Source organism: Bos taurus, chromosome 5 (assembly GCF_002263795.3).
Source record: "Bos taurus isolate L1 Dominette 01449 registration number 42190680 breed Hereford chromosome 5, ARS-UCD2.0, whole genome shotgun sequence".
Lineage (NCBI taxonomy): Eukaryota > Metazoa > Chordata > Mammalia > Artiodactyla > Bovidae > Bos > Bos taurus.
This window is the reverse complement of record NC_037332.1, coordinates 77369786-77383208: the sequence shown is the minus strand read 5'-3', so window position 1 is coordinate 77383208 and position 13423 is coordinate 77369786. Positions and strand designations below refer to the sequence as shown.

At 36.7% G+C, this 13423-nt stretch overlaps 1 protein-coding gene across 6 annotated transcripts in view; it reads left to right on the top strand.

Annotated features, from left to right (window-relative positions):
• The window catches only part of FGD4 (FYVE, RhoGEF and PH domain containing 4), a 243680-nt gene that overhangs the window by 79837 nt on the left and 150420 nt on the right, over positions 1 to 13423 (top strand). Inside the window, exon 1 of one of the 6 annotated variants that reach the window (XM_024992567.2) lies at positions 7 to 13308. The exons of the other annotated variants lie outside the window; for them this stretch is intronic. The gene's annotated coding sequence lies outside the window, so the exon portion shown is untranslated. Of the gene's footprint in view, positions 1 to 6; positions 13309 to 13423 lie in introns of those variants that run through there. 6 annotated transcript variants of the gene reach the window in all.

The window sequence follows — 13423 nt, the reverse complement described above, 5'->3', positions numbered from 1 at the left end:
GTGAGTATTGTTTTTGCAGTTTCTATTTTTAAAATATTTTAGTTTAAAAACATTTGAACTTTTTGAGTATGCAAAGTATATGAGTAGGTAAAGTAACTGGTATTTATCTCTTTGTTTACTACCAAATTATAAGTAATTTGTATCATGATTGAAATATTATCCTGCCTCTTGTTTAGAATGGTTTCATGCTGTGATTTTAACACAGAGGTACAGTTTTTCTTATTTTTATGGCCCAAGTACAATTACTTGAGGTAATGACATTTCTTCCTGTGGATTCATAGCATAGCAGTGTTCCCTGAGAGCAGTGAAAGTGAACTGTGCTGTGTGCAATCAGCGTTGACCTATCTTAGCTGAGTCTTTATTATAGCCTCATTCCTCCTATTTCTATTTTCTATTTCTGCTACTTCCATTTCTAATATGTAAAAACTACATTTCAACAAGTTTCTTAGAATGTATTTATACATTTAATATTCTCTCAGTCATCAATTATTTGAGGATAAAATTCTCTCTATTTCTAAAGCATCAGCAAGGTGCATTGGCAATGCAACAAAGTTAAGGATTTCTTAAAATTACCAATGATTTATTGGTCTCCAAAGTCTAGTTGACTTGCCTAGATCCTCCTAGCATTGTGGCTTTAATGTTCTCAGGGTCTTTTCTGTTTAACTGAAAAACCACATTAAGTGAATGTTTTATTCAGAAAAAAACATTTTAAAACATATTTTTTATCTGTAACAAGGAGAAGGAAAATAAACATCTGGGTGTAACTACTGATAACATTTTGATGTGTTCTTACCCTTTGTATTTGTTGTTTGGTAAAGCTGAGGTCATAATTTACATGGATTTTTAAAAACCATTCTTTCCCCTTTCCAAATAACATTAAATATTTCACATTACAAAACTTCTTAGTAAAAATTCAATAGCTGTATGATATTCTGTTAAAAAGTAATACTTTAGTTGGCATGCACTCTATTGTTGAATATTTAATATCTTTAAAGATTTTGAACTATAAATCAGAGAACATTACCATTTTTTAAAGATTATCTTTGCAAGATGACTTGGGGGGAAAATCCCATTGTATTTGTTTTTTCTTAACTTTATTTATTTATCTCTGTGTTGGGTCTTCGTTGTGGTGTGCCGGCTTGTCTAGTAGTGGTTGGTGGGCTTAGTTTTCCCCGGGCATGTGGGATCTTAGTTTCCCCATAGGGATCAAAGCTGTGTGCCTTGCATTGGAAGGTGGATTCTTTATCATTGGACCACTGAGGAAGTCCCCTCCCATTTCATTTGTATTCCTGATTTAAGACATTCATAATAGCTATACCTTAGAATTGTTTTGTAATTAATTTGTTTGTTTTTTTAATGTATTACTTTTGACTGTGCTAGATCTTTGTGCTGTGCATGGGCTTTCTCTAGTTGTGGCGAGTGGAGTCTACTCCTTAGTTGCGTTGACAGGCTTCTTGTTACGGCGTTTTCAATTGTTGCAGAGCACAGGCTCTAGGTACATGGGCTTCAGTAGTTATGGTGCTTGGGCTTAGTTGCCCTGCTGCATGTGGGATCTTCCTGGATGGGGGGATCAAACCTGAGTGCTCTGCATTGGCAGGCAGATTCTTAACCACGGGACCACCAGTGGTCCTTAGAGCACTTAGAACTTAAGGACAAGCGTTGAATTAGGATTTTAAACAAATGTGTTGGATTCCATGTTTGTTTAAACTTATGAATCACACATTTAAAAAACTTTTACTTCTGTGTGGCAGGCAGCCTGTGTGCTAGCTATTTTTCAAATGTGGATGACATTGCTTTCTTCATGGACTGGGATTTATAGAATATTTGCAAATAGGTGATCATTGAACACTGAAAGAGAACTTCCTTAACTAAAGCAGGTTCTTTTATGCCACAAGCTTCATGTGAATGGAAAACTAAATCTATGCATAGAAAGCTTGGGCTATGAAAATACTAGTGCCAGGAAAAACACAGATTCACAAGACTTCGGCCAAAGCCTTTGGTTTTTCCTTGTTTCACTAGCTTAGAAATGGCCTGGCCTGAGATTCTCCCAATAATTCAGCCACAAGAGAAAGAAAAAGCTTGTTGTTTTTCATTCCCATTGTGTAGAGGCCCCTATGTCACAGACTTGCACCAGCATGGAGTACTGACCTACCTTGTGGAATGAATGGAACTGAATTTAGAGTAACTTAAAGTAACAAAGTAACATAAATTCTTTAATGTGTCTTCTATTTAAAACTTTATAGGCATGATGATAAACTTTAATAGAATACAAATAGCAAGAGCAATATGAATGTACAATCAAAATATGAAAGTTTGGAGTGTTTTTTTCCAAGTAATTGTTTTGGATTGGAATATTTGATTTCAAGATTATAGGGGATTTCTTTTTTCTTTATACTGCTTCTGCATCTACCTTGGTAGTTTAGATGGGAATGTAAGTTAATACAGGGCTTCCCAGGTGACACTAGTGATAAAGAACCTGCCTGGCAATTCAGGAGAGTAAGAGATGTGGGTTCGATCCCTGGATCAGGAAGATCCCCTGGAGGAGGGCATAGCAATCCACTCCAGTATTCTTACCTGGAGAATCCCATGGACAGAGGAGCCTGGTGGGCTACAGTCCATGGGGTCTCCCAGAGTCGGACATGATTGAAGTCAACATGTATAAAATATCTGACTTTTCTTCATAAATGAGTAAAATTTTAGAGAACATGTATTACACTTAGAAATAGTCATTTCTCCTAATTTTTATTATAATTTTAAAATTTAGGATTTTTTTGCTATTAAATACCAGATTATATATATAGATACATATATATATGCAGATGTTTTACCTTCTGAGCCACCAGGGAAGTATAGATACATATATTTTATATTAAAAAGAAGTCAAATAGGATTTATTATTGGACTTGCAGTTTTTATTCTCTAATGGTAAGTATGGATAGATTTATTTATAAGACCAAAGGAAACTCAGAACTAGGGTGAAAGCCACAGTAGTTCAAGGGTTTTTTTTTTTTTTTGCCCGCATTTTTTTTTTAAGCCATCCCAACCTACATATGCTTCTTCAGAGTGTGCATACAGTGCTCACAGCATCCTCAGAATCAGCTTTGAAATGGAACCAACTGGACTCCTGTCCAGCTGTTTATACACTTCTTGGCGCTTCTCCTACCCATTTGTTTTCATCTTCCCAACTCATTTGATCCTGTGGCATTAGGGCCAACAGCTGCAATTGGTCCATAAAATAGCTGAATAATAAAATGCTATAATCTGATCCTTGTAGTTTTCGTGATGACTGAGTTGGTAACAGCAGTGCTATAGATTTGTTTGGCAGGTCAGGGTAAACATCATCTTTATTTTACCAGAAGAAAGTTTATGTATAAGAAGGATTGGTAATTGATCCTGAGTGGTATAATTGTATCTCCTGAATCCTAGTCTTGTTGTTTACTGAGTACCTATTAGACACAGTACTTTGTATTGTATGCACATTATTTCTAATCCTCAGAATAAGCTTGTAAGAACTGTGATATGACCTTAATTTTCCGGTGGTGAGAAAACAGACTCAATAAGGTTATAACCCTTATCAACATATTCAGTGTTACAGCAGCATTGTAGTATTACCTGGAATTCAAATCCAAGATCATGCTTCCAAAGTTTGTGACCTATCCATAGCATATTGTAGCAGTAGGTTTTTTTTTATTGTGAATAGTATTTTATTTCCATTTTGCTGTTAATGACATCAACTACTATGATGAAAGTTTTTATGCACATTATTGTACATCAGTTAGTGGAATTGTTGCAAGTGCATATGTTCAGCTTTAGGAGATGTTGCCTGAAGGTTTTCCATAGTGGTTTTAGTGTGTGAATACTCTAATTCCCCTTCCTAGCCAGTACTTGATCTAAAACAATTTTAGCCATGTGGCAGGTATCTAGTGGTATCATTTTGTGATTTTAATTTACATGTCTCTGATTAATAATTTTTATATGCTTATTGGAGACCTTTTGTGAAGTTTCCAATTGAGACTTTTGTCCATTAAAAAATAGGTTAAGAGCCAAAAATAAAAAGAGTGAAAAAGAAACATTTAATATAATGTTGCACAGTGATAAGTGCTATTAAATACCAAAGACCAAAGTGCTAGGATTAATAGAAAGTGACCAAAATGGGATTGTGAAGAAAGAAAGGCCCACCTGAGAAAGTGGCATCAAAGTGCAGATTTGCATGAAATGTGTTATGGAAGCAAGAGGAAAATCTGGATAAAACATATGAAGCAGAGGGAACTGCAAGTGCAAGGGACTTGAAGAACTTGGCAAGGAAGTATTAAATTCCTATACAACTTTCAGCTTATGAGGGAAGGTAACAAGGCCTTTACTTTTACTCACCTTCAACTGTACACTCAGTAAGGTATTATTTGGCTTGTTTTCTTTTTATAAAGATCAAAAGCCTTCTGTTCAGTCACTGGGGTTCCATGTTTGAACTAGCAACTTCATGTTTTGCCTACTAATTGCTGTATAATATCTAAACATATTTACTGGTGATAAGTTTTATGAATGTTTATTCAGTAAAATTGGACAGCCCTGATTGATTGGATGTGATGGAGGAGGGAGAACAGTTGCTGATTGAAGCAAAGAAGAAAGGAGTTTACTGGAAAGAGTCCTAAAGAAGCAGGAGTGTTAGCTGTGAAGGCGCCCGGGAGGAAAGAATGTAAAAAATGAAAATGCGGTTTACTGTCAGATGCTCCCAGAGAAGTACGGGGTAGGAGGGGTGGGCTGCTGATTGCAGTGGGCCGCTGGCCTTGTGGAAGCAGGATCAGGTCTGTGTCAGTCAGACAAGTGGGCTAAAGGGGAGGTGAGGAAATGGAGGCAGTGACCTGGGGTTCCCAAGTTTTGAGAAGTGTAAACAAGAAAAAGGATGAGATTAGACAGCTTGAGAAGAATCTATAGATGGAACCAAGAGCTTTTTGTTTTATTTTGGGTTTTGAGGGTTTTTGTTTTTTGGAAGAGACTTCAGTGTTTGGGTTTTTTTTTTTTTTTCTCATAACAGGAAGTCATCCTTTGCTATTCTTGGCTCAGAGCAGACAGTTGTGTCTCCCTCCCTCCCTGCCCTTTTAAACTTGTTTAAAACTTCTTACAGCTATATAATTTTCTATGTATCCCAAGAGGGTTTACCTTTGTGATCTCATTGATCTTCTTGAGAGGGAAGTACCAAATATTATGCCTGTTTCTTAGATGAAAGCCTCAAAGCTCAGAGGTTGTAGCTGAGAAGTCTTTCCACTGATAACTTGTGGGGCAAGAATATTTGTACGTATATCCTGCCTTGCTCAGAGTTTGGGAATCTGTGTTTACAGCATTAACTAACCTTGATTTGCCCCTTATTCAAGTGGTTATCCTCTGGTTACCCCAGAAAAAAAATCTAAGTTTTTAGATATAATTTATAGGTCAGATTAAGAAGCTTTCCCAAATACCCCTTTACTTCCCCCCTGCCCACACACCCCTCTCACCCATCTGTGCACGCTCCTGTATCATACACACACCACTCATCCCACATACATACCTCTGCCACCCACACAGCCCACAAATGTTCACTTTAGTCCTTGCCCACAAAACTAGGCTACTTTTCTCTTTCTGCAGTTTGGATTTGGGGTAAAAAAAGTAGCTAGGTTAGAAAGAATTGATTTTATGAGCTCAGATTAGAGACTGTAAATACAATCATACCTTGTTTTCTTGTGCTTTACTTTATTGCACTTTGCAGATACTTCCTTTTTATTTTTTTTTATAAACTGAAGGTTTGTGGTAACCCTGCATTGTCAGATGATGGTCAGCAGTTTTTAACAATAAAATATTTTAAAATTCAAGTATGTACATTGTTATTGCACACTTAATAGACTATACTATAGTGGAACCATAACTTTTATATGCCTTGGGATACCAAAAAATTCGTATGACTTGTTTTATTGCTATGGTCTGGAACCAAAACTGTAATATCTCAGAGGGAAGTCTGTAAATCCCTAGGCTTCAACAATAAGGGTTCAGTTGATCATTCAGTTTTTACTGAATTTGCTTTCGTTCCTCAAAGGAAACCCTGTAGAATGCTAAACAGTTTTTGCATAAATTTGATCTAGAGCAATAGTTGTATGATTTGGTCCTTCAGGATATTTTTTAAGTTTTGAGGATTAACTGTTCAGCCTTGGATTTTTATATGCACAGAACTGGGATTGATACAGTTTTCATTGTAGCTTGATCTCAGTCCCTAAAGTATGAAAAAGAACATTCATAACATTGATATTTTGATCGTTTTTACAGAATGATGTTTGTGTGATATATTTTTTTCACTTAACCTAGTCCTAGTGTTAAAGTGCTACACTCAATATGCCAGCAAATTTGGAAAACTCAGCCGTGGCCACAGGACTGAAAAGGTCAGTTTTCATTCCAATCCCAAAGAAGGGCAATGCCAAAGAATGCTCAAACTACTGCACAACTGTACTCATTTCATATGCTAGCAAAGTAATGCTCAAGATTCTTCAAGCTAGGCTTTAACAGTACATGAACCGAGAACTCCCACATGGTCAAGCTGGATTTAGAAAAGGCAGAGGAACCACAGATCAAATTGTCAACATCTGTTGGATCATAGAAAAAGCAAGAGAATTCCAGAAAAACATCTGCTTTTGCTTCATTGACTATGCTAAAGCTTTGACCGTGTGGATCACAACAAGCTATAGAAAATTCTTAAAGAGATGGGACTACCAGACCACCTTACCTGCCTCCTGAAAAATCTGTATGCAGGTCAAGAAGCAATAGTTAGAACCAGACATGGAACAATGGACTGGTTCAAAATTCGGAAAGGAGTATGTCAAGGCTGTATATTGTCACCTTGCTTTTTAACTTGTATGCAGAGTACATCATGCATAATGCAAGGCTGGATGAAGCACAAGCTAGAATCAGGATTGCTGGGAGAAATATCAATAACCTCAGATATGCGGGTGATACCACCCTTATGGCAGAAAGCAGAGGGGAACTGAAGAGCCTGTTGATGAAGGTGAAAGAGGAGAGTGAAAAAGCTTACTTAAAACTCAACATTCAAAAAACAAAGATCATGACATCCAGTTCCATCACTTCATGGCAAACAGATGGGGAAACAATGGAACAGTGACAGTCAATGGAGGGACTGAACAACAAGTGCTAGACATCTATCCCAGTTGTAAGTGCCTTTCTATCCCTCATCTCCCGAAGAGGTGAAAGTCTTTGTTTTTTGAACATATTAAAAACTCATCAAGAGAAGGAAATCAGTGTCTCCTTTTTTTGTGTGTTCAGAGTTTAGGTTAGAACTTTTGGAAATTGTAGATGCTCAATAAGTCTTGTTTATAGAACATTCTTTGTTCTTAATCCTTTTCCCACTTGTCACAAATATTTGAAAAAATATAGTCATTAATATAATTAATATTAATATTTAGCATATATATTATGTTCCCAGAGAAGGAAATGGTAACCCATTCCGATATTCACGTCTGGAAAATCCCATGGACAGAGGAGCTTGGTGGGTTACAATCCATGGGGTTGCAAAAGGCTTGGACATGACTCAGTGACTAAACATATGTTATATATATGTACTCAGCATAGAAAGTCTTCCCTTGCATATATTTCACAAAGTTTCTTAGACAAAGAAAGATAAAAGAATTAAAACATCTAGATTCCAATTTAGGTGCATCACTTACTGAAAGAATATGGGTAAGGAGGAATGTGGAAGGCAGCAGACTAGGACCCAGATATTTGTATACTTTCCTCCCACCTCTGTTTTAGAATCAATATTAAATGTATGAAAAGACAGGGAATTTTATCCTAATGAAGATAGCAATAATCTAATGATGTGAAAAATTGGATCCCATTATTCTCATTTGGCTGAGATATAATATCCTTTTAATTTTAATAAAAAATATCCCTGGGGCATTGGTAGAATTGGATTAGAGTCCTGATGGTTGGAGTTTGATGAAAAAAGGGCTAGCACTCTGGAACTCCCTAATGTAGACTTACCTCAACACTTTTTTCTTTGCAGTATGGTAGCTGGACAGGTCCTAGAAAGGAAAGTGCTGCTGCTATGCTAACCATATCAGAGGAATGATGGGCAATTAAAAGAAAATGCTTTCATCAAATCAGGCTAGATTATTTCTCCATCATTGTTTTTTTCTTTGTTGTTGTTTTTAAAGACAGACTCTTTTTAAAAAATTTGGTATTTGTTTGTTTTTGACTGTGCTGGGTCTTCGTTGCTGCATGAAGACTTTCTCTTGTGGTGAGTGGGGACTGCTCTCTAGGTGCAGTGCATGGGCTTCTCTTTGCAGTGGCTTCTCTTATTGCAGAGCATAGGCTCTAGGGTGCACGGGCTCAGTTCCCTCGAGACACGTGGAATCTTCCTGGAGCGGGGATTGAACCCATGTCCCCAGCATTGGTCGGTGGATTCTTAGCTACTGGACCACCAGGGGAGTCCTGTTTTGTTTTGGTTTTGGCCATGCAGTACAGCTTATCGACATTAGTTCCCCATCAGGGAATGAACCTGGACTATAGCAGTGAAAGTGTTGAGTCCTAACCATTGAACCACCAGAGAATTCCTTACTCCATCATTGTTAAGACCTTACAAACTGGACAGAGAAGTTCCTTTTATTTCAGTGTTTTTTTTTTTCTTTTCTTTTGCTTGTGAGGTACTTTGTACCTTACAAATGTGTATTTTTACTGTAAATCTTCTTTAAAGAACTTGTTGCAAAAGAAAAAACAGTCAAAAAAAAAGTTATATAGAATGTTAAGCAAAAATACAAAATTCTGTATTTTTAGACAAAATAATTTGAGTTTGTAACACAAGGAAACTAAATTGTGAACACACTGAGAATAATTTAAGTCTGTTTCATATTCACAGACAAAACCCTAACAATATCCAGTCACCTCATAATATAAGCTACTTGTCAAAAAGTGGTTTCAGCAAGGAAAAGAGAATGTGGGAAGAGCAGAACTGGTGGCAGTGTTACTCAGTGTGCCTACCTGGGGCATCTTTGTGCAGGTACAGTTGCCATCTCACCTGGTACTTTAGTGATACCTGCTGCTCAGAACTTTGAGTCTTACCACAGCCAAGGGTTGTACCCAGAAACTTTTACTATGCCATTTCATTCTGGAAAATAAACATTTATTCTTGCTCTTGTAATGCTTTTTTCTCCCTTTCCGCTGAAACTAGTAAGAATGAAGAGGAACCCTCCTTCCAACATTCATTCTCATTATTTTAGAATGGTAGAGATCTTTGAAGATGATCTAACTCAGCTCTCTCATTTCTGCAATTGAAATGCACAGGACCAGAGCCGGCAATGGCTTGCCATGTCATACCAGTGGCTAAGCAAGGACTAGAGTCCAGGTTTCTTAAATTCTAAACAGTGGTTCTGTCACTGAGTTTTGCAAAAGCTAAGGACTTGAAAACTTCCTTACAAAAATATGTGTCTGTGGGCAGATTCAGTAGTGAAGGGAGATAGAGTAGTACTCCCAGGGTTATTTGATCACTGCTTAGCTGACACAGTAACTACTATAACAGCTTGTAGGCAACATTGCCAACTGCCCAGTATTTGAAGAAGATATCAGGCTTCTCTGTTCCCAACAACTTTATATCTTGAGAACCTTTATGGGGATTATTGACTCTTTGTCACGTGCCCTACCGCTTAAGTATGGGGACCCTATTATTACACTCTGAGCAGTGTGGCTTAAGGTGCTATTGTGGAGACAATGTCAGAACAGCCAGAGGTGAACATGAAGCTAAAAAGGACACTACTGCCTACTTCCTTTTCTTAGATCTGTCTTTTTTTTTTTTCTTTCTGAGTGATTCCCACAGAATCAGTTTCCTAGAAGTGGTGAGCCAGATTCATTTTTGCTTTTTTCTATTGTCTTGATAGTAGATCCACCCAAGAATATAGTGGGGTAAACTTTGAAAAATATGTGTAGGAAGAATAAATATTACTTTTAGAAAATTATCATTTGTGACATTAAGATTTTTGGAAAACAGAAAGGAAAATATCAGTAAAATCTCTTCTTCACAACTGCTCTTATAATTTTGAGATAGATAGGCTTAGGCTTTGGTTTCTAAGAATCTCATTTTTTATTGCAGTTGTTCATAGCAAATACTCAGTTATGTATTTTTTTCCCCTGTACTTCCAGGAGGTAGTGTGGCATAATGATCAGACCCAAGCTTTGGTCTCACTTGAGATTCTAGTCTCAGCAGTGAGATGTAGGGCAAAGAACTTAGTTTCTGAGTCTCAGTTTCCATAACTAAAAAATGATTATAGTAATTCCTACTTCATAATCCCTGTGAGATTTAAATAAAATATTTATAAATGCTTATTATAGTTCCTAGCACAGACTAGGGACCCAACAAATAGAATATCATTATTGGTATACCAGTTGACATTTCCCTTATGCCCCATAGTTCTTGTGACCATATTTTTAACAATTGCATGATATTCTATCAAGTTGAGTATATTCCAGTTTGTGTAACCATTAATCTATTATTAGATTCTTGTTTCCTCTAAATTTGCCGTAGAATAAAAGATTTTTCAGCAAGCTGTTATTTATTCAGCAGATTCAGGAAATACTGTGTATAAGGACCTTTGCTTGGCAGCAGCAGCACAGAGCTCAGAGTGGAAAAGTCCCTAGCTTTGAGGGGCTCTCGGTGTGTAAGTGGAGATACGTGAAGAGAACTCTGGCCTGTGGTAAACGTTGGCACTGTCCAATTACTGAAAAAGTGCTGAGGAGAGGACAGAATGTGAGATTCTGCTTAGAGAGACTCACGGAAAGCCAGAGAGGGTTGTGGGAGAGGAATCAAGTGATGGAGGTGAGGTGCAGGTTATTAAGGGCTTTTAAATCTTTATACAGAATGCAGCATTTATCCTCAGTGCAAGGGAAAGTCAGTTTTGAGAAGAGAATTTGCATTATCTGCTTAGGTTTTATAGCCTATACAAGGCGAAGTGGAAGTAGAGAGTTTATTTAGGAAATTATTAAGGAATCTAGGTGAGAGATGGTATGTCTTCGACCAGGTGGAAATGGTGGAGGTGGTAAGAAGTGGCCATATTGGAAGAAATAACTCACATCATGAGCTGTCAGGTTGGATGCGAAGATGTCAAAGAAATAGAAAAGTCAAAGATGGGCTCTCAGGCATTCAGCTTGAGTGACTGGAAGAGTGGAGTTGCTGTTTCCAAAAACAAGGAAGGATGCAGGAGGAGCTGATTTGGGGGAGAAATCAGGAGTTAAGTTTTGGGATGTTACGTTCGAGATTTTTATTAAACATTCATGCAATAGATGTTCAATAGATAGTTTTGGGATGTTACGTTCGAGATTTTTATTAAACATTCAGGCAGAGATGTTCAATAGATAGTTAGACATAGAAGTGTGCAATTCTTGGAAAGAGAGGTTTATCCTGGAATTATAAATTTGGGAGATAGCTATATATTTATAGTATTTTAAAAACTTGGTACAGTTATTTTACCTATTACTACTCCTCTCATAGAATTTTCATTGGTATTTTCATTTTTTAAAAATCCAAATAAACTTTAGGATCACTTTGTTAAATTCATTTTGTAAAGTATGCTGGACATTTTACTAGAAAAATGTACATATGTATTACATATATATTTATATATAAATTTACTAAAAGACTGGTAATTTGAAAAGAGTTGGCATCTTTAAAATGGATCTTTGTATCCAGCAATGCATTATTTTTCTCCATTTAGTTTTCTTTTATTAATATTTCTTCTGATAGTTCATTCTTTGTCCCCCAAATAGTTCATACACAGTTCTTGATAGTATTATTCCAAAGTATTGTAAGATGTCACAGAAGAAACAGAATAAACTTTTTGGCCAACCCAATACACTATTTGTTGCTGTAGTTAGTAAATTTCATTTTATTGATGTTCTGATGTTTTTGCCTTATAAAGGAATTATTTTGATATATTTAGCCACATCATTAAATTTCAGATGATATAAATAATCTCTTTGATTTTAATTTTTCCCCCTAGCAATACAATCATATCATCTGCAAATAATGATTTTGTCTTTTTCCTTTCAACATTTGTGTCTTACTTCTGTTCATTCCAAGAAAAGAAGTCCTGAATTTAAGATAGTGGCTAACTATAAAGCAAGGAGGTAATTAAGACATAAAAGTCTAGTTATGGCTTACAGTTGTTGTTTTGTTTTTGCTTTAGGCCTATCCTAATTATTTCTTTTCCTTGCCTTTGAAAAATATATTTCTGTTGGATTTGAGTGCCCAAAGTTCGTCTGTTTTACATTTATACATTATCTCCAGTAGTTGGTCTTGATGGGGTATATATTTGGTTTTCAGTCATTTTGCTCTTCCAAGGACATATTCTTTGATTCCTTGAATACCATGAATTCAGGGGAAGCTCTTTTCCTGCTGAATCAGCATTGAACTTTCATGGATGCAGAACCAAATTAAAGCCCGTAGAGAGTACGTAACCAAGAGATTTCAGTCATATAATTGGATAAGGTCCTAATGAAAATGTGAAGTTTAGAAGCCTCTCCCTCTCCCCCCGAAAACAAAAACAATAAAAATGAATTCATATAAGTTTAAAAAATTAATACGTGTATATTTATAGGACAGTTGCTTTTGAAAACTTATTTTCAAGCTAAGTTTTACAAATTTGAAAATTTTATTTTAAAAAGTCTAAATACAAAACCAGTTTCTCTTCTGATGTGGATTGTAAATCAACAGAAAGGACTTGCTGATACAGCTTAGATTTCTGGAATGCGTTATCTTGAATTTTCAAGTTTACTTTCAAGTTTTATTTTTCTGTTTGTCAAGTTAAGCCTCATGTGACCTTTTTCTGTGAATGAGCAGTGGACACTATCTGGCATGTTAGCGCTTTGTACCTCCAAGGGTAGATTTGCAGGACAGCTTTTAATTGGCCTGCATTGCCTTGTTTAAATAGCCAAACACCTGCTAGGCAAGCCCCTGCACATGTGAGTGGCTATATGTTCCTTCCGTTAGGATTTGCGAGGCTGGAGCACAAAGACAGCAATTGTTACCCAATAAGCAGTAGTCACACAATTCTACCAATCGCCTTAGGAGGGCTGGTTACCATGGAATCCACCATCTGTTCACTCCCCGTCGGAATGTGATTATCCTTGCTGGGGTGGGAACTGGGAGCGTGTGCAGTGTGGAATTATCTGCAATGGACTGGGTTAATGGGAGCTAGATTTGGCTCACTAGAAGAACAGATGAAGGGAGTTTTACTTCTTAACCATTTGTGACTACTAACCAAGAGGAATAAATTCAGCTTTTATAAGGTAAGTAATTCAAGTACTATGTATCCCGTTTGTACTACGTTTGGTGTGGGGCATTATCTCCATGTGGTTCCAGGAAAGGGAGCTGTAAGCTCTTCTGGAAGGAGCCTCCAGCATT